Below are 18682 nucleotides of genomic sequence, written 5' to 3'. Positions count from 1 at the left end.
CTGACTCGGTATGCTATCATTCAGATTTTCAAAATTTTGACTTACGTCGCGAAAAACTGCGAAAAATTTCCCATAAGGAATGAATGGGACGGGGTCAAAAACGTCGCAAATCTGCAATGTTTTTCAAAGTTGTATTTGAACTTTTTTCCTACGATGTACAGTTTTTGAACTCTGACCCTTTAACGATGATGAGTGTTTTGGGGAAAATTCAGGGTTTTCAATGAGTGTGTATGGCGGAATGTTCGCGCAGCAGAGTGCAGGAGACCAACTGACAGAGTGAGAGAGCCTCAAAAAAAAAACTCAGAAATTTTCTCTTTCCATGACGATCCCGGCCACAAATTACGCTCAAAAACAGTGATATTTTCCAGAGTTGTAGCCACACTTGTCTTCTCTCTCACAATGTGTCCGCTTTTTCAGTCGGATTTACGGTTTTTGAATTATCTGCCTCTGAGCGACCAGAGTAGCTCTCACTGGCTCCATTCACTCCAATGTTAATCAGGAAGAGGATTTTCAAAACTGCACCCTTTTTCAACTTGCTCCTGTTACCACATTTCTGACACGAGGACCACGAAACTTGGTGAGCGTGTTCTTTACGTCCTTTCTGGCTTGATCGTGAAAACATTTTGCTGCTATCATTTATGGTTTTGAAGATATAGCACCAGTTTGACGTCCTGCATGTGAGGCTGAAAGGGCTGAGAAATCAGCTTATTTTACAATCCACTGTACATTGAGAGCCATTTTTTCTGTCGCTAACTCGTCCCACACCGTTGAGTGCACACAAACAAACAATACATCACAACATGCAGCTCTATCTGACTCGGTATGCTATCATTCAGTTTTTCAGAATATCAATTTTTCACGTCGTGAGACGCGAAAAACTGCCAAACATTTCCCATAAGGAATGAATGCGACAAGGTAAAAAACGTCGCAAATCTGCAACGTTATTCAAACATCTCCTGCTCGGGCATAAATTCGCCTAGAAACACCATTCTAACTTTAAAACGTAGGCACAAGTCTCGACTATTTAAGTTGTATTTGAACTTTTTTCCTACAATGTATAGTTTTTGAACTCTGAACCTTTAACGATGATGAGTGATTTGGGGAAAATTCAGGGTTTTCAATGAGTGTGTATGGCGGAATGTTCGCGCAGCAGAGTGCAGGAGACCAACTGACAGAGTGAGAGAGCCTCAAAAAAAAAACTCAGAAATTTTCTCTTTCCATGATGATCCCGGCCACAAATTACGCTCAAAAACAGTGATATTTTCCAGAGTTGTAGCCACACTTGTCTTCTCTCTCACAATGTGTCCGCTTTTTCAGTCGGATTTACGGTTTTTGAATTATCTGCCTCTGACTGACCAGAGTAGCTCTCACTGGCTCCATTCACTCCAATGTTAATCGGGAAGAGGATTTTCGAAACTGCACCCTTTTTCAACTCGCTCCTGTTACCACATTCCTGACACGAGGACCACGAAACTTGGTGAGCGTGTTCTTTACATCCTTTCTGGCTTGATCGTGAAAACATTTTGCTGCTATCATTTATGGTTTTGAAGATATAGCACCAGTTTGACATCCTGCATGTGAGGCTGAAAGGGCTGAGAAATCAGCTTATTTTACAATCCACTGTACATTGAGAGCCATTTTTTCTGTCGCTAACTCGTCCCACACCGTTGAGTGCACACAAACAAACAATACATCAAAACGTGCGGTTCGGTCTGACTCGGTATGCTATCATTCAGTTTTTCACAATATCAATTTTTCACGTCGTGAGACGCGAAAAACTGCCAAACATTTCCCATAAGGAATGAATGCAACAAGGTAAAAAAAGTCGCAAATCTTTAATGCTTTTCAGACATCTCCTGCTCTGGCATACATTCACCTAGAAACCCCATTCAAACTTTAAAATGTAGGCACACGTCTCATCTATTTAAGTTGTATTTGAACTTTTTTCCTATGATGTATAGTTTTTGAACGCTGGCCCTTGAATGATGGTGAGTGATATTTTCTTTTTGCATGATGCTCCCAGCCACAAATTTCACTCAAAAACAGTAAAATTTAGCCACACTTGTCACCTTTCTCCCAATGTGTCTATGTTCTCGGTGGGATTCATGGTTTTTGAATTATCGGCCTCTAACCAACAAGAGTAGGTCTCAATTGTCCAATTAACTCCATTGTAAATCAGGAAGAGGATTTGCGAAACTGCACCCTTCTCCAACTTGCTCCTATTACCACATTTCTCAAAGTGGGACCACAAAAGTTGGTGAATGTGTTCTTTAAGGCATTTCCCGCTTGATGGTGGAGAAATTTTGCTGATACCATGTTTGCTTTTTCGTCACGGGGCAAAGCGCACAGCCCACTCTCGCAATTGTCTAGTTAACATTAGCGCGTGCAACTGCTAGCGTAAGCAGCATCCTCTCCCTGAGAGGGGCGTGTAGCAGGCAAGGCAGGCGTTGACAGACAGAGCTTGTTAGTATTTAAAGGTGCAGGCGCAGAAAGGTGTGCTGCCGCCCTGCACATTTCCAGGGCTACTGTGTGAGTCATCAGTTTGAGTCAAGCATGGAATATGCAACTAATAAAGCCAACACAGCCGAGGTGTCTCTGGGCTCGTGGCAGAGCAGGGACAGGCCAGTCGCAACTGTCAATGGGCTATTCCACCTAACCCTAACATTTTATGGAGATGTTATCATGGAAGGAAACCGGGACACCCAGTAAACCCATACACTCATAAACAGAACATGCAAACTCAACGTAATTTAATTGAATGATTAATTGATTTAATACAGTTTGCACATTGCATATATGCACAGTTTAAACAGATATTTAAATTACTTTGTTTATTGAATATTTATTAGACCTTGTGACCGCAGGTGACGGCATGTCTTCAGGCAGGTGCAGCCTACAAGAGAGGAGAGCAAAGTTGAGCTCCGACGAAAGACTGTGTCTCATTGAAATGATAACGTAGTGTGAAGAGTGTGCAGATTGTGCAGAGTTTTACTGGTAAATATGTGCAATATCAGGTGGTAGAAGTGTTAGTGAGTGCTGACAAGTGAAGTTGTTTGTGTCAGCACTTACTTGTCTGGTCCTGTGTCTGCTTTAGGGTGCGCGGCCAAAAGAGGCCCCTGGAGACACGGGCACCATGTTTAATGTTGTGGGGGGGGGGGGGGACTATCATTTTGTTTTCTCAGGATCTCAAATTAATTATATTGTTATCTTGGGAGAACAAAATTTTCTTAACTCGAGATCTCGAGAAAATAAAATGATAGTGTAGTATATTAAATCATTGCAGAAAACATCATTCAGTATAGCATGTCAGAGGAACAGGAGCATATCGATCACCGCCTCACATATCTTTTCAGTCAAAGGCCTGACACAGGCTGAAATAGCATTATGCCTTGCGATTACAGCTAATATACACATTTGTGTGCGTAATCTATAAAGACAGTTAGCAAGGCTTCAGCCATACCGGGCGTCTCCATGGATACCGGATGCCCAGGACCTTGTAGCTGGTCAGCTATGTAGTTAACAACGACATCAGCCTTACTTCACCCATATAGCTGAAGCTTTGCTAACTGTCTTTTTAGATTACGCACACTAATGTCTATATTATCTGTAAACCAATCGGTCAGCATGCCATGGCACGTGTGTGATGGAAATCTCAGGTCTATCATATCACAGTCACTATCTCAAGATCTCGAGAAAATTATCCCTTTATCTCAGGAAAACAGCAGTTGTTATTTCAAGATAATAGCTTGAGATCTCGAGAAAACAAATGAAATGAACTTGTTATCATGGGAAAACGGAGGAAATAAAATGTATGACGCTTCCGGCAGTTAACACAGATTTGGCAGTAATATATTGAAAGTGATTAAGAACATGCCTTTAAGAAATGTGGTGATGCTTCCCCTTTAAGGGACTTATTGCCACTTGTTTACGCATGCTCTGGTCAGAGCCGAGCAGAGAAGTTAACAAGTGAAATAGTTTCAAAATGAGTTGGTTTAAAATAATATCTACTTCCTTGGTGTTTCATGAAGACCATGTTTAAATAAGCCACAATGTTTTTGGTCCGATTTTTTGGTTGCACCTCGTTGAGGTGGCGAGCCAAACCCACAGACTTCATTCATAAAAGAAATCTTCATCTTCACCTTCACATTCATTGCTTCAATGACGATTTACTGGATAGATTAACAATAAACTCACTGCCAGTGCGGTAGGAGCATTGGAAATATTTATTTTGAACTGAACTGAGTTGCAAAAATAACTGAACTGAACTAAAACCTTATGGAACTTGAACTTAAGTGTTACATGTTTACATTCTGTTTCATAATTGTCAATATCGTGATTTAAGGTATAATATTGTTTCACTTTATTTGGATTTAGATACTTTAAAATGGTGAAAAGGGTTTTCTTCCTAGGGAAATAAGGGAAAAAGGGTTAAAGGGATATTTCGAGGTAAATTTAATCCATGGTCTAACACATCGTGAAACCGTGTTAGACTCCCTCTCGAGAGATCAGGGTAGCATACTGCTAATTTACGGAGTTTTATCAACCTCAGAAAAAGACTGCATGATAACAATATATTGCAGTATGCGGCTCCAACAAGAAACCGCCATCAAAAAGCCAGGTTAGATGCCCCGGACTATGTGCTGAGACCCTATATGTACAGTTGCTGAAGTTTGGTGTTGTTCTTAGCATTATTTGTGGCTTTTTGGTGGCGGTTTATAGTTGGATCCATTTACTGCGGTGTATTGTTGTTGTGCGGTTGTTTCTGAGGATGCTAAATCTACGAGAGCTAGCGCTCTGCAAACTTCTGGGCTTATGGTGGAGCAGGGACAGGTTAGCCACCAATGTCTAGAGGCTATTCCACCTACACCCTAACATTTTTTTAGATATTATCATGGGCGAACCGGAGCACCCGGAGTAAACCCTAACACTGATGAGCAAAACATGAAAAACTCTGGATTTGTTCAGAGGAGCAGAAAGGTGGCTGCCACCACACTGGCCTGCTGCTTCTCCGCCAACTGGCCTGGCCTGTCTCTATCAAAAGATCTTACTCCACACTTCACTCAAACTGTTAAATCAGACAGTCACACTCTCCCATTACCAGAGCTACTGTAGGGCAGGCTGTTGCAGTTGCAGTGTCTCTGGGCTCATGGTGGAGTAGGGACAGGTTAGCCACTAATGTCTAGTGGCTATTCCACCTACACCCTAAAATCTTTTTTAGATATTATCGTGGGCGAACCGGAGCACCCGGAGTAAACCCATACACTCATGAGCAGAACATGCACACTCCTCACAGTGAGGTCGAGCCTAAACCAGAACCTAACTGTTAGGCACCAGTGCTAATCACTGATCCTACGTGGTGTCCTAGGAAAAGGTCCTCTGCTGCTCCTGTGGAGTTCACTTATCCTTTGGAGCTGCTCCTCACTGTCAGTGTCTCTGGATTTGTTCAGAGGATCAGAAAGGTGGCTGCAACCACACTGGCCCGCTGCTGCTCCGCCAACTGGCCTGGCCTGTCTCTAACAAAAGATCTTACTCCACACTTCACTCAAACTGTTAAATCAGACATTCACACTCTCCCATTACCAGAACTACTGTATGAGTTAAATTAGTTTAAGCCAAGCAAGAAAATGCAAGTCACAAAGCCAACCAGTCAGAGGCAAAGTAGGGGGGGCTGTTGCAGTTGCAGTGTCTCTGGGCTCATGGTGGAGCAGGGACAGGTTAGCCACTAATATCTAATGGCTATTCCACCTACACCCTAACATTTTTTTTTTTTTTTTTTTTTTTTTAGATATTATCGTGGGCGAACCGGAGCACCCGGCGTAAACCCATGCACTCATGAGCAGAACATGCAAGCTCCGCACAGTGAGGTCTGGCCTGAGCTAGAACCTGACTAGTGCTAATCACTGAGTCTACATGGTGTCCTAGGAAAAGGTGTTTTGCTGCTCCTATGGAGGAGGTCCCTCGTCCCCTGTCCCCTGCTGCTTTTCATTGTTAGTTTCTCTGGATTTGTTCAGAAGTGTGGAAAGGTGGGCTGTGACCGCATTTTCATGTGATTCTCATGTTTTCAGTACTTTAGGTACTCAGTGAAGCAGAAATTTTGAGTAGGTTCTATTCTCTGATAGGCCTCAATGTTCTTGCGACACTGCAGCAGTTTAGTGGCCTGAGGTTTAGCAGTCCTGGGCAGTGGCTGGCATGTAGCCTTGATAAGTCTTGGCCCCTTCATCAGAGCCACCATGGCTTGCTCCTCTTGTGCAGCGTCCTGTTCATCCTCAACAATTTGTGTGGATGTTGCAATCTTCCTGGTTGCATCAGTTGCTGCTGAGGTGATTTTGTAATCAGGTGGGAGGTAGGAGGGTTCAAAAGGATACTCAGTTGCTTCCATCTGCTGATGGTGAGCACGCCGCTGAGCTGCCAGTTTGACATTGTCTTTGACTATTCTGATTTTTTCTTCCCTTATCTTCTGAGCCTTCAATCTTTCTTCTTCCCAGAATAATTCATCAGCTTCTACGTTAGCACGACATTCATCCGCTTTGCTCTGAAGCTCTGCCTTTTCCTTCAGTTTTTTCTCCCGCACCACCTGTAGTCGATGGGAAGAAATGGAATCAAGCATTGCGGTCCTCTTCTCCTCATTTGCCTTCATCTGCTTCTTAGCTAAAGCCTTGGCAAATCGTGGCTCCTTCATAAGAGCCATCATGTCTTGTTCCTCCTTTGCGGTGTCCTGTTCATCCCCAACAATTCGTGTGGATGTCTCAAGTGTACAGGTCGCATCAGTCGCCGGTCGGGTGGCTTCAAACACCGGTGGGAGGTACGAAGGATCAAACGGGACCTCAATAGCTTCCATCTGCTGACGGTGAGCACGGCGTTGAGCAGCCAGTTTGACATTGTCATTGACTATTCTGATTTTTTCTTCCCTTATCTTCTGAGCCTTCAATCTTTCTTCTTCCCAGAATAATTCATCAGCTTCAGCGTTAGCACGACGTTCATCCGCTTTGCTCTGGCATTCCGCCTTTTCCCTCAGTTTTTTCTCCCGTACCACCTGTAGCCGGTGGGAAGAAATGGAATCAAGCATTGCGGTCCTCTTCTCCGCATTTGCCATCATCTGCTTCTTAGCTAAAGCCTTGGCAAATCGTGGCTCCTCCATAAGATCCATCATGGCTTGTTCCTCCTTTGCGGTGTCCTGTTCATCCCCAACAATTTGTGTGGATGTCTCAAGTGTACAGGTCACATCAGTTACCGCTTGGGTGGCTTCATAAACTGGTGGGAGATACGAGGGCTCAAAAGGGACGTCGATAGCTTCCATCTGCTGACGGTGAGCACGGCGTTGAGCAGCCAGTTTAACATTGTCTTTGACTATTCTGATTTTTTCTTCTCTTTTCTTCTGAGCCTTTAACCTTTCTTCTTCCCAGAATAATTCCTCAGCTTCCATGTTAGCCCGACGTTCATCTGTTTTGCTCTGGCATTCCGCCTTCTCTTTCAGCTTTTTCTCCTGTATCACCTGTAGCCGGTGGGAAGAAATGGAATCAAGCATTGCGGTCCTCTTCTCCGCATTTGCCATCATCTGCTTCTTAGCTAAAGCCTTGGCAAATCGTGGCTCCTCCATAAGAGCCATCATGGCTAGTTCCTCCTTTGCGGTGTCCTGTTCATCCCCAACAATTTGTGTGGATGTCTCAAGTGTACAGGTCGCATCAGTCACCGGTCGGGTGGCTTCAAACACCGGTGGGAGGTATGAGGGATCAAAAGGGACCTCAATAGCTTCCATCTGCTGATGGTGAGCACGGCGTTGAGCAGCCAGTTTGACATTGTCATTGACTATTCTGATTTTTTCTTCTCTTATCTTCTGAGCCTTCAATCTTTCTTCTTCCCAGAATAATTCATCAGCTTCCACGTTAGCACGACGTTCATCTGCTTTGCTCTGGCATTCCGCCTTCTCTTTCAGCTTTTTCTCCTGTATCACCTGTAGCCGGTGGGAAGAAATGGAATCAAGCATTGCGGTCCTCTTCTCCGCATTTGCCATCATCTGCTTCTTAGCTAAAGCCTTGGCAAATCGTGGCTCCTCCATAAGAGCCATCATGGCTAGTTCCTCCTTTGCGGTGTCCTGTTCATCCCCAACAATTTGTGTGGATGTCTCAAGTGTACAGGTCACATCAGTTACCGCTTGGGTGGCTTCATAAACTGGTGGGAGATACGAGGGCTCAAAAGGGACGTCGATAGCTTCCATCTGCTGACGGTGAGCACGGCGTTGAGCAGCCAGTTTAACATTGTCTTTGACTATTCTGATTTTTTCTTCTCTTTTCTTCTGAGCCTTTAACCTTTCTTCTTCCCAGAATAATTCCTCAGCTTCCATGTTAGCCCGACGTTCATCTGTTTTGCTCTGGCATTCCGCCTTCTCTTTCAGCTTTTTCTCCTGTATCACCTGTAGCCGGTGGGAAGAAATGGAATCAAGCATTGCGGTCCTCTTCTCCGCATTTGCCATCATCTGCTTCTTAGCTAAAGCCTTGACAAATCTTGGCTCCTTCATAAGAGCCATCATGTCTTGTTCCTCCTTTGCGGTGTCCTGTTCATCCCCAACAATTCGTGTGGATGTCTCAAGTGTACAGGTCGTATCAGTCGCCGGTCGGGTGGCTTCAAACACCGGTGGGAGGTATGAAGGATCAAAAGGGACCTCAATAGCTTCCATCTGCTGATGGTGAGCACGGCGTTGAGCAGCCAGTTTGACATTGTCATTGACTATTCTGATTTTTTCTTTTCTTATCTTCTGAGCCTTCAATCTTTCTTCTTCCCAAAATAACTCATCAGCTTCCACGTTAGCACGACGTTCATCTGCTTTGCTCTGGCATTCTGCCTTTTCCCTCAGTTTTTTCTCCCGTACCACCTGTAGCCGGTGGGAAGAAATGGAATCAAGCATTGCGGTCCTCTTCTCCGCATTTGCCATCATCTGCTTCTTAGCTAAAGCCTTGGCAAATCTTGGCTTCTCCGCCAGAGCCATCGTAGCTTGTTCTTCATTTGCGGCATCCTGCTCATCCCCGACAATTTGTGTGGATGTCACAAGCTTCCTGGTTGCATCAGTTTCTGCTAAGGTGGTTTCATAAATTGGTGGGAGGTACAAGGGATCAAAAGGGACCTCAATAGCTTCCATCTGCTGACGGTGAGCACAGCGTTGAGCTGCCAGCTTTTTGTTGTCTTTGACTATTCTGATATTTTCTTCTCTTTTCCTCTGAGCCTTTAATCTTTCCTCTTCCCAGAATAATTCATCCGCTTCCGTGTTAGCCCAAAGTTCATCAGCTTTGCTCTGCCTCTCTGCCTTTTCTTTCAGCTTTTTCTCCCGTATCACCTGTAGCCGGTGGGAGGAAATAGACGCAAGCATTGCGGTCCTCTTCTCCTCATTTGCCTTCATCTGCTTCTTAGCTAAATCCTTGACAAATCGTGGCTCCTCTATAAGAGCCATCATGGCTTGTTCCTCCTTTGCAGTGTCCTGTTCATCCCGAACAATTTGTGTGGATGTCTCAAGTGTACAGGTCGCATTAGTTGCCACTCGGGTGGCTTCATAAACTGGTGGGAGGTACGAGGGCTCAAAAGGGACCTCAATAGCTTCCACCTGCTGACGGTGAGCACGGCGTTGAGCAGCCAGTTTAACGTTGTCTTTGACTATTCTGATTTTTTCTTCTCTTTTCTTCTGAGCCATTAATCTTTCTTCTTCCCAGAATAATTCATCAGCTTCCACGTTAGTCCGAAGTTCAGCTGCTTTGCTCTGACTCTCTGCCTTTTCCCTCAGCTTTTTCTCCTGTATCACCTGTAGTCGGTGGGAAGAAATAGACGCAAGCATTGCGGTCCTTTTCTCCTCATTTGTCTTCATCTGCTTCTTAGCTAAAGCTTTGATAAATCTTGGCTCCTTTGCCCCGTCTTGCTCGCCCCTAACAATTGGTGTGGATGCTTCAAGCTTCCTGGTTGCATCAGTTGATACTAAGGTGGTTTCTTGAGCAGGTGGGAGGTACGACGGCTCAAAAGGGACCTCAATAGCTTCCATCTGCCGACGGTGAGCACGTTTTTGAGCCGCCAGGTTGATTTTTTCCTTGAGTATTCTGGCTAGCTCTTTGTTTTTCGCCTGAGCATTTAATTCTTGCTCTTCCTGGTATAATTCAGGATTTTTCTCATTCTCCACTGCTGTCCTCCACTCCTCCATGTCCATTAAAGACATTGTGACTTCTTCCAACTCTGTGGCTTCCTATTTGTCCTTAAGCTTCTCGGGCTGGATGACGTTCCTGTGAGAGATCTTCCTAGAAATGACTCCAAAACAAATCCTTTACTATCCAACTTGTGTATCACCTGTGATGGCTTCTGTCCTGAAGCTTGCAGCTTGCAGTGGTACTAAACATCAGAAAAGCATACCAGCTGTAGGTTTTATCACATTCCATTGCTTTGATCTTTTAATCTATATTTTGACATCATCACATTCCATTGCTTTGATCTTTTAATCTATATTTTGACATCATCACATTCCATTGCTTTGATCTTTTCTTCCTTTCATGTGACATCACATTCTATCACTGGTTGACCCGGTGACATCATCACATTCCATTGCTTTGTTGTTTTTTTCTTCAATGTGACATCATTAGCCCCTTTCATGCTGCTCTTTGAGTGTGGAGATCCTGTGCCAATTCTCCACATCCTCCTCTTGGTGAAAGTTTCAGATGTTGGAGAGGGATGAAATCTCGCTGCGGTTCTGATGCACCTCTGGAGGTAGCATCTGAGCCGCAGCAGAGGTAAACCATAGCTGTTTGAATGGATAAGCCGGCAGTATGGAGTGGGGGCATGTCGATCTGATGACTAAACAGATTTTTCGCTCAACAAAATAAAGATAAATTTTTCACAAAGCAATGTTACAGGAGCGAACAGCAGTAATAATATAGAATAGAATAGAATAGAATAGAATAGAATAGAATAGAAACAAACAATACATCAAAATGTGCATCTCGATCTGACTCGGTATGCTATCATTCAGATTTTCAAAATTTTAATTGCTAAACATTTCCCATAAGGCTAAACATTTCCCATAAGGCTAAACATTTCCCATAAGGCTAAACATTTCCCATAAGGAATGAATGGGACGGGGTAAAAAAAGTCGCAAATCTTCAACATTTTTCAAACATCTCCTACTCTGGCATATGTTGACCTAGAAACACCATTCGAACTTTAAAATGTAGATACAAGTCCAAATTATCAACGTGGGATTCAACTTTTGCTTTAGCTTTCATAATTTTTTCGTCACGGGGCAAAGAGAGAGAGGCACAGAGAGAGTCTGTCTGTCTGTCTCTCTCTCTCTATCTGTCTCTCTCTCTCTCTCTCTCTCTCTATCTGTGTGTCTGTCTGCCTCGCTCTCTCTCTCTCTCTCTCTCTCTCTCTCTCTCTCTCTCTCTCTCTCTCTCTATCTGTCTCTGTCTCTCTCTATCTGTCTGTCTGCTTCTCTCTCTCTCCATGTGTCTGTCTGTCTCTCTCTCTCTCTCTGTGTTTATTTTACAATCCACTGTACATTGAGAGCCATTTTGAGAGCCATTTGTTAACCCACTCCGTTGAGCGCACACAAACAAACAATACATCAAAACATGCAGCTCGATCTGACTCGGTATGCTGTCGTTCAGTTTTTCAGAATATCAATATCAATAACAACTGCCCAACATTTCCCGTAAGGAATGAATGGGACAAGGAAATGGGACCCCTCTATAGCAAAGCAATAGGTTTTTATAGAGGGCTGTGCGGAGCACAGCACCACTAAAAAGAAGAGAGAGTGACAGATTCATTAATGAGTCAGTTTAATACACACACACAAATGGACACACACACAGTATGTTTCCCAACATTTAAACCATATTTAATGATTAATTTTTCATATGCTATAATATGCTATATGCTATATGCTATAATTCAACTCTATAGAATATGAATGTTTCGCGACATCAGTCGCGAAAAACTGTGAAAAATTTCCCAAAAGGAATGAATGGGATGAGGAAATGAGACCCCTCTAGCAAAGCAATAGGGGCCTATAGAGGGCTGTGCGGAGCACAGCACCACTACTAAGAAGAAAGAGTGACAGATTAATTAATGAGTCAGTTTGATACACAGACAGACAGACAGACAGAGAGAGACACACACACACAAACACAGACACACACACACATGCACACAAACACAGTATATATCCCAACATTTAAACTATATTTAACGATTATCTTTTCACTCATTCAAGCCTTCATAATCCATCCGCTGAAAAAAATAAACTGGAATGCTGTCTTAAATTTGTGTCGTAAAGCACTTTTAAGGTATTAATATTATCAATAATATTAATTAATTCATAGTAACATTTTCATTAATGTATTTTATCATGATACGCAAATAAAATAAATAAAACATATATTGTTTATGTTATTTATTAATATATAACATAATAATTCAACATCAGTCAATTAATATCATTATTAATTAAATGTTCTAATTAACATTGATGGTTTGTAACTGTATTATATTCTAATACATTCATAAAAATATATATAAATAATGGATGCAGCAAAGTATGGCCTTCCGGAGTCTGTGTCAAGTGCACAGATTATCAGCCATGTCATTGGACAAATCACCTCGGATACAGATGACAGACAACACAGGAGAACTCTGATTGGACAGTTGTGTGTGCATTATTTTTGGCCTTCATATAAAACCACTGATCCGGCTCTGCTCGATACCCTTTGACCTCATCGTAGGTAAGTACCTGTTACGTCTGATATTAGAATACTGAAATCGTCAATAAAAATGGATTTTATTGAAGCTAGACATTACTGTCTCTCTCATGATCACGATAACTCATGATTTCGGGAAAAAAATGAATGTAATTGTTAATGATCGGTCTGTTTCAGCAATATTAATCCGGAGGTACTTGGCTCAAAGTCACCGCTGTTGGCTTCGATGTATCTAATGTGTTATATACCGGAGCCGAGTAGCGCCGTTAGCTCGTCCTAATATTGTTGTATTGAAACAGACTGACGGAGCTCCGTTAGTGGAGTTTCAAGTGCACAGATAGCTAACGTTAGCTGTTAGCTCCGCTACCCGGAGCCCACTAGCTCCGGGCCAACAGCGGAGTGTCAAGTGCACAGATAGCTAACAGCTAACGGACCTCCATTAGCTGTTAGCTCCGCTACCCGGAGCCCCGTAGATCCAGGCCAACAGCGGTTAGCAAAGCTATAGGGGTCCATAAGTATATAATATGTCTGTCTCGGTAACAGTAACGGGGCTCCATCAGTCTGTTTCAATACAACAATATTAAGACGAGTTAATGGCGCTACTCGGCTCTGGTATGTAAAACATTAGGCCGCGATCTAAGCCAACAGCGGTGACTTTGCTTTTTCTATAAAGACACATTAACCGGATCGAAAAGCTAACTGTGCTAACATCCGTACACCTTTAACAAAGTGAGGTAATTGAATCTAAACATTACTATCTCGTGATTTTGGGAAGATTAATTAATGGTCGATGTGTTTCTATATAAGGTCGATCTGTTTATATATAAGATCACTGAGCTAAAACGTTAGGCCGCGCCAGATGCCAACTGCGCGAACCTTGTCTTTGTTCTCTCGCAGCGCGAAGGATAGCCATTAGCTAGATGCTAACTGCGCGAACCTTCGCCTTTTGTTCTCTCGCGGCGCGAACGGTAGCCATTAGCTAGATGCTAACTGCGCGAACCTTCGCCCTTTGTTCTCTCACGGCGCGAACGGTAGCCATTTTTTTCTCCGGGTGCGAACTGTACTGTCATGTCTAGATCCTTAACACGGGTCAGATTTGTACTTGGAGATAATACACTCATTATTTTGGGATATTTTTCTTTTTGTTTTTTCTGTTTTCATACAAGAATATTAACACAAGTTAAAAGCTGTATTTCATATCTAATTGTGTAGATTGTGACTAGTATTTAATACTCCCTTCTGTCTACTGAAAAACTCATTTCTCCTTGTTTGTGATAAGATGTGATTAAATGCCTTTCTGTGTAGTTAGATACATATCATACTTTAGATGTACCATAGACTTTTACAATCTACCTTGATTAAATGGAAAAGGAAGCATTTTCATACATGACTATTTTTGCTTTTGGTAATAAATGTGCATTCAGATGTTGTTAAAATCCTGTACATTTGATGAAGTTATTGTTATCTTGTGTGTTATATTTATCTTGTCATAGTTATTCTTTGTTCTTAGGAATAAACTATTTGATACTGTGTAGTATAAAATTGATATAGTATTTTAATTATCATTTATAGTAATTATTATAACATAGAATTATTTGAAGAAATACTGTGCCCAAAAACACACAAATTATGACAAGTACAGATGTTTAACTTGTGTCTGTTATGATATTAACTTGTTGCTAACACTGACTCGTAACATTTGAGAGACATTTATCTTTTTATTGCCTATTGTCTTTGATAAGATTAAAGGGTTCCTGTGCTGAGAGTGACCGCTGATAGCTGAGAGTGATCCATTGCCCTCAACCTTCACAGAGCAGTATCACCACATCACCTACACACACACACAATCACCACATCTTCATCCTTTTTCTCAAATTTCATTCTATATATAAGATTATATTAGGTTGTCTTAGATTAGTTTAGTTTACATTAGGTGGTTTAGGTTTAGGTCAGTTTGACAAGTATTTCTCTTGTTGTTTCTCTTGTCTTGAACTTCTGTCAGCAGGATGCCAAGGAAGTCGAGGCGGTCTGTGGTGTTGAAGCAGCGCTGGAAGAAGCTCAACCTGGAAGAGCTGAGGTCTGAGACAGGTCAGAGACAGCCCTGGAAAGTATGCCTCATGCATCTTTCCAGAGCTGTAGACCATTGTTAACGTTTTTGAAATCTATACAACAAACGCCAAAGGGTTTGACAATTGTCCACCACAACACGCAGGGTCTGCCATGTCACATGGTGGACCTGAAAGCACATCACGAGCTCCAACAAACAGATGTGCTTTGCCTTACAGAGACACATTTGTCAGGGTCCTCTGTAGCTGAAATTTTTCAATTGGAGGGGTACACCATGTTCACACGTAGCAGACGGCTGTCCTACAACAGCTGTGTGAACATGGCCAAAAAAGAGGGAGGTGGAGTTGCGATGTAGTGTAGAGACACTGTGCAAGCAGAGCCTCGCAGGTACATGCAACAGGTCACTGATTTGGAGTTTGTTGTCCTTAAAATTGAAGCTCCAGTCAAAGTGCTAATAGCGACTGTGTACAAACCGCCAAGTTTTCAACTGGGAATCTTTCTCCAAAACTTGAAAAACCTCTTGGACTCATTGGACATGTTAAATCACCAGCCCATCATTGTTTGTGGCGATTTTAATGATGACCACCTTTCAAAAGGGAAAAAAAGTATCAAAGATTTGTTTCAGTCCAGAGGTTACACTCAATTAGTAGCAAATTCGACAACCGAAAAGAACACACTGATCACATTTACATTTCACATCCTGATAAATGTCTTCAATCAGGTGTTCTCCAAACATATTACAGTTACCACAGTCCAGTTTATTGTATTTTGACTGAGTAATGACTTATCTCCAGCTGTTACGTCCAAGACCTGTTGTGCCACGTTTTTACAGTGTACCAGGAGCTGTGGTCTTCTCCGGGTGAGTATAGCATCTGAGTGTGGTTGATCTCCCTGGTTAGTTAGGGAGTGTGCCAGCTGGGCAGAGCAATCTGTCCTTCCATCGGTGTACTATTTGTTATTTTGCCTTTTTTATTTTCGAGGCAATCCTGGGTGGAGACATGTTTCTCTGGTGGGGGCGAGCATTTCAGGGCCTTGGTCATTTGGCTGAGGTTTACTGAAGTTTTGCTTTAAAGAAGCCTCGAGCCCAGCACGTCTCAGAAGATAGTTAGGTTTAGTTTGGAGTTAGGCAGGTACCAGGGGGCTTGCTTGGATAATCATTTGCACTCGGAGATTTGCTCACTAGTGATGTCATTTATTTCACTATTTGGTCTTGTTTAGTCTTTTAGTGTGTTTAGTCTTATGTAATTGTTTTTCATATGTATGTGGTTGCAGTGGCATGTCTTGGCTGGAAATAATTTAATTGTTTAATGTAAATGTGTATGTATGTATGTATTTGTTTATTTTAGAATGGGGTCAGCAACTTTTTTCATGTTCCTATTATCTCTTGAGATGATGAGAACGACCGGGCCAGTGTGTTAAATGTTTTGTAATTAATAATTTTGTAAATGCCTTTAAACATGTTTTTAAATATATTTATCATGTATTTATTGACATTGTGTGTAAAATCTTAACTCATGATGTTCTCATCTATTTAGATGAGAATGGCATGTGTAAGATATGATGTAAGCTGCAATGTAATAGCTAAGCTCATGTAAGAATTACATTAGCTAAGCTCATGTAAGAATTACATTAGCTAAGCTCATGTAAGAATTACATTAGCTAAGCTAAACTTACGCAAGTTATCAAGTAATTATGTAATTTAAGGATGTATATTTAATGAATCGTGTTTTTTTTTATTTTGTATCATGTAATGTAATTGTATTTTTTTATTGTGTTTTTTTATTTGTTTGGGTTTTTTTTCCTGCTGGGTTGTTGTCACTTCGCTAATGTTGTGCAGAAGTGTCAGGGAGGGAGCTGAACATCCAGCTGAGATGCAGACCAAGCTGCATGTCAAACCAGGTGCATAACAAAGTAAGTATGTCTCTTTTTTTTTTAAAGTGATTCACTTGCATTGAGTGATTTAACTCAATGATGATGTCATTGTCTTTCTAGCATGATCCAGTGAGAAGGACCTTCTCTCCAGCAAAGACAACAACCCAGAAGAAAATAAGGGAAGTAATATTTAATTAAATTCTCAGCTTTCACTTCAGATGTTTACATCAGTCTTTTGAACCTGTAACTAATTTATGTCTTTTAAATGTGGCAAAATGTATACAGACTACAGGAAGAAGACCTCCAGAGGACTGCAGCAACAATAAGGGAAGTAATACTGTTTTCAAATGTTTACGCGATGACTTTGAACTAATTCGTGTCTCACTCTCCACTGAAGAGACAACAACTCTCAGACTCGGGATGAAGACCTCCAGGAAGAAGGCCTCCTGTGCTTGTTTTTTGGAGAGAAATAAATATCATCTCTGTTACAAAATGTCAGTGTATGCCTGTTGAATTATTATTATTATTATTATTATTATTATTTGCAAGTTTAGTTTTAGTTTTTAACAATGAAAAGATGAAGATGCTGAGAATGAATGGTAGGTGGTGAAATGAACACATTGTAGCATTGCATTGTAGTATCATAGCATTGACAATCCTCATTTCCCATTGACAGTGAATGGGGCTGAGTGGAAAAAATGAAACTTTGTTTTTCAAACATCGACATCTCTGGCATACTTTAACCTGGACACACCATTCAAAGTTTAAAATGTAAATAAAACTCCAAATTATCAACATGATGTCATACTTTTGCCTTGGCTTTCATAGTTTTTTCCGTCACGGGGCAAAGCGCACAGCCCACTCTCGCGATTCCCCGGCGGGGAATTGTCTAGTCATTATGTTATAATCTCAGTCATGTCTAATAGTGGATATTTAATCTTATTTCATATCATTAAGTTACAACTGCTTCCTGTTTAAGTTGTCATCACATGACACAAACAGTGTGAGACGCAGCAGGGCTGCACCAGGGAGTGTGTTCAATAAAAGTGTCACGGCAGACACACACACACACACATATCAAATACACACTGGGCCTGTAGGTTACATACAGTGTGACATCATCACCATGACTTCTGTCCCTCAGTAATGACATCACAGCTCCACCGTCGCAAAAACACACTGATAGGAAAGAGGCCGAAAACCAGTCAGTTCACCAACAGATGGCGATGATATGATAGAAAGCATGTTGATGAAGAGGAAGAGATGATGATTCTGTCACAAACAGAGCAGCATGTCAGCACTGGAGCACATGTAGAAACAGGCTGTTCCCTCACAGCCACTAACAGCACCAACATTTCTGTCCATATGTCCATCAGTCCCTGCAGTCAGAGGAAAGAAGCCACTAAACCAGGCCAGACTCGCTCATTCTCACTGTTCAGCTGAGAGTCGGTGCTTTGGAGCAGCAGCAGGCAGAGAGATGGACCGCTGACGACACGTCAAGAAACAACAACAGTCTCGTCTCAGACTAAAGACACAGCAGTTCTGCCCCCAACCAGGTTTGTTCCATCAAACACAGAGGAAGCAGCTTCACCATCACTGTACAGCAGCCTCCCACCACTGTGTGATGAGAGAGCAACCAGTGGAGCCCAAATCTGATTCTAAAGCCTCTTTCTCACTGAGCTGCGTCAGGAGGCAGATGTGATGGTGGAAAACCAAAGAGACAAAGAGAGAAAACACAGCCAGAGAGATTCTGTAAAGCTCAGACCTCCATCTGTGTGTCTCCGTGGTGTGTGACCAGCTCAGGAGGAGGAGGAGTCACCAGCTGTGACCCTACACACACACACACACACACACACACACACACACTGCAGGGTCAGACAACTCTTACCTGAAAGACAGAAAAAGAGGAGAGCAGACGGTGAATGAATGTTTCACTTTGAGGTTTCATGTATTCAGATGTTTCCCACAAACTTCCATCTCATGTTATTTGTTTGTTAGCTGAACAACTTTCAACGTCGGCA

The 18682-nt window shown here is 42.2% G+C and overlaps 1 long non-coding RNA gene across 2 annotated transcripts; it reads left to right on the top strand.

Annotated features, from left to right (window-relative positions):
* Positions 1-12612: 12612 nt before the first annotated feature.
* Positions 12613-18311, top strand: LOC119005874. 2 transcript variants are annotated; one of them, XR_005070607.1, is made up of 4 exons: positions 12613-12746; positions 14465-16700; positions 16782-17155; positions 18038-18311. It is a non-coding gene; the product is annotated as an uncharacterized LOC119005874 (long non-coding RNA). The 2 variants fall into 2 exon arrangements; XR_005070608.1 differs by lacking the exons at positions 12613-12746; positions 18038-18311 and adding an exon at positions 13020-13456 and having other exon boundaries at positions 16782-17154.
* Positions 18312-18682: the final 371 nt, after the last annotated feature.

The sequence above is a fragment of the Acanthopagrus latus genome, chromosome 2, assembly GCF_904848185.1.
Source record: "Acanthopagrus latus isolate v.2019 chromosome 2, fAcaLat1.1, whole genome shotgun sequence".
NCBI classification, from domain to species: Eukaryota; Metazoa; Chordata; class Actinopteri; order Spariformes; family Sparidae; genus Acanthopagrus; species Acanthopagrus latus.
The sequence above is the reverse complement of the archived record's forward strand: the minus strand, read 5'-3'. Positions and strand labels throughout refer to the sequence as shown.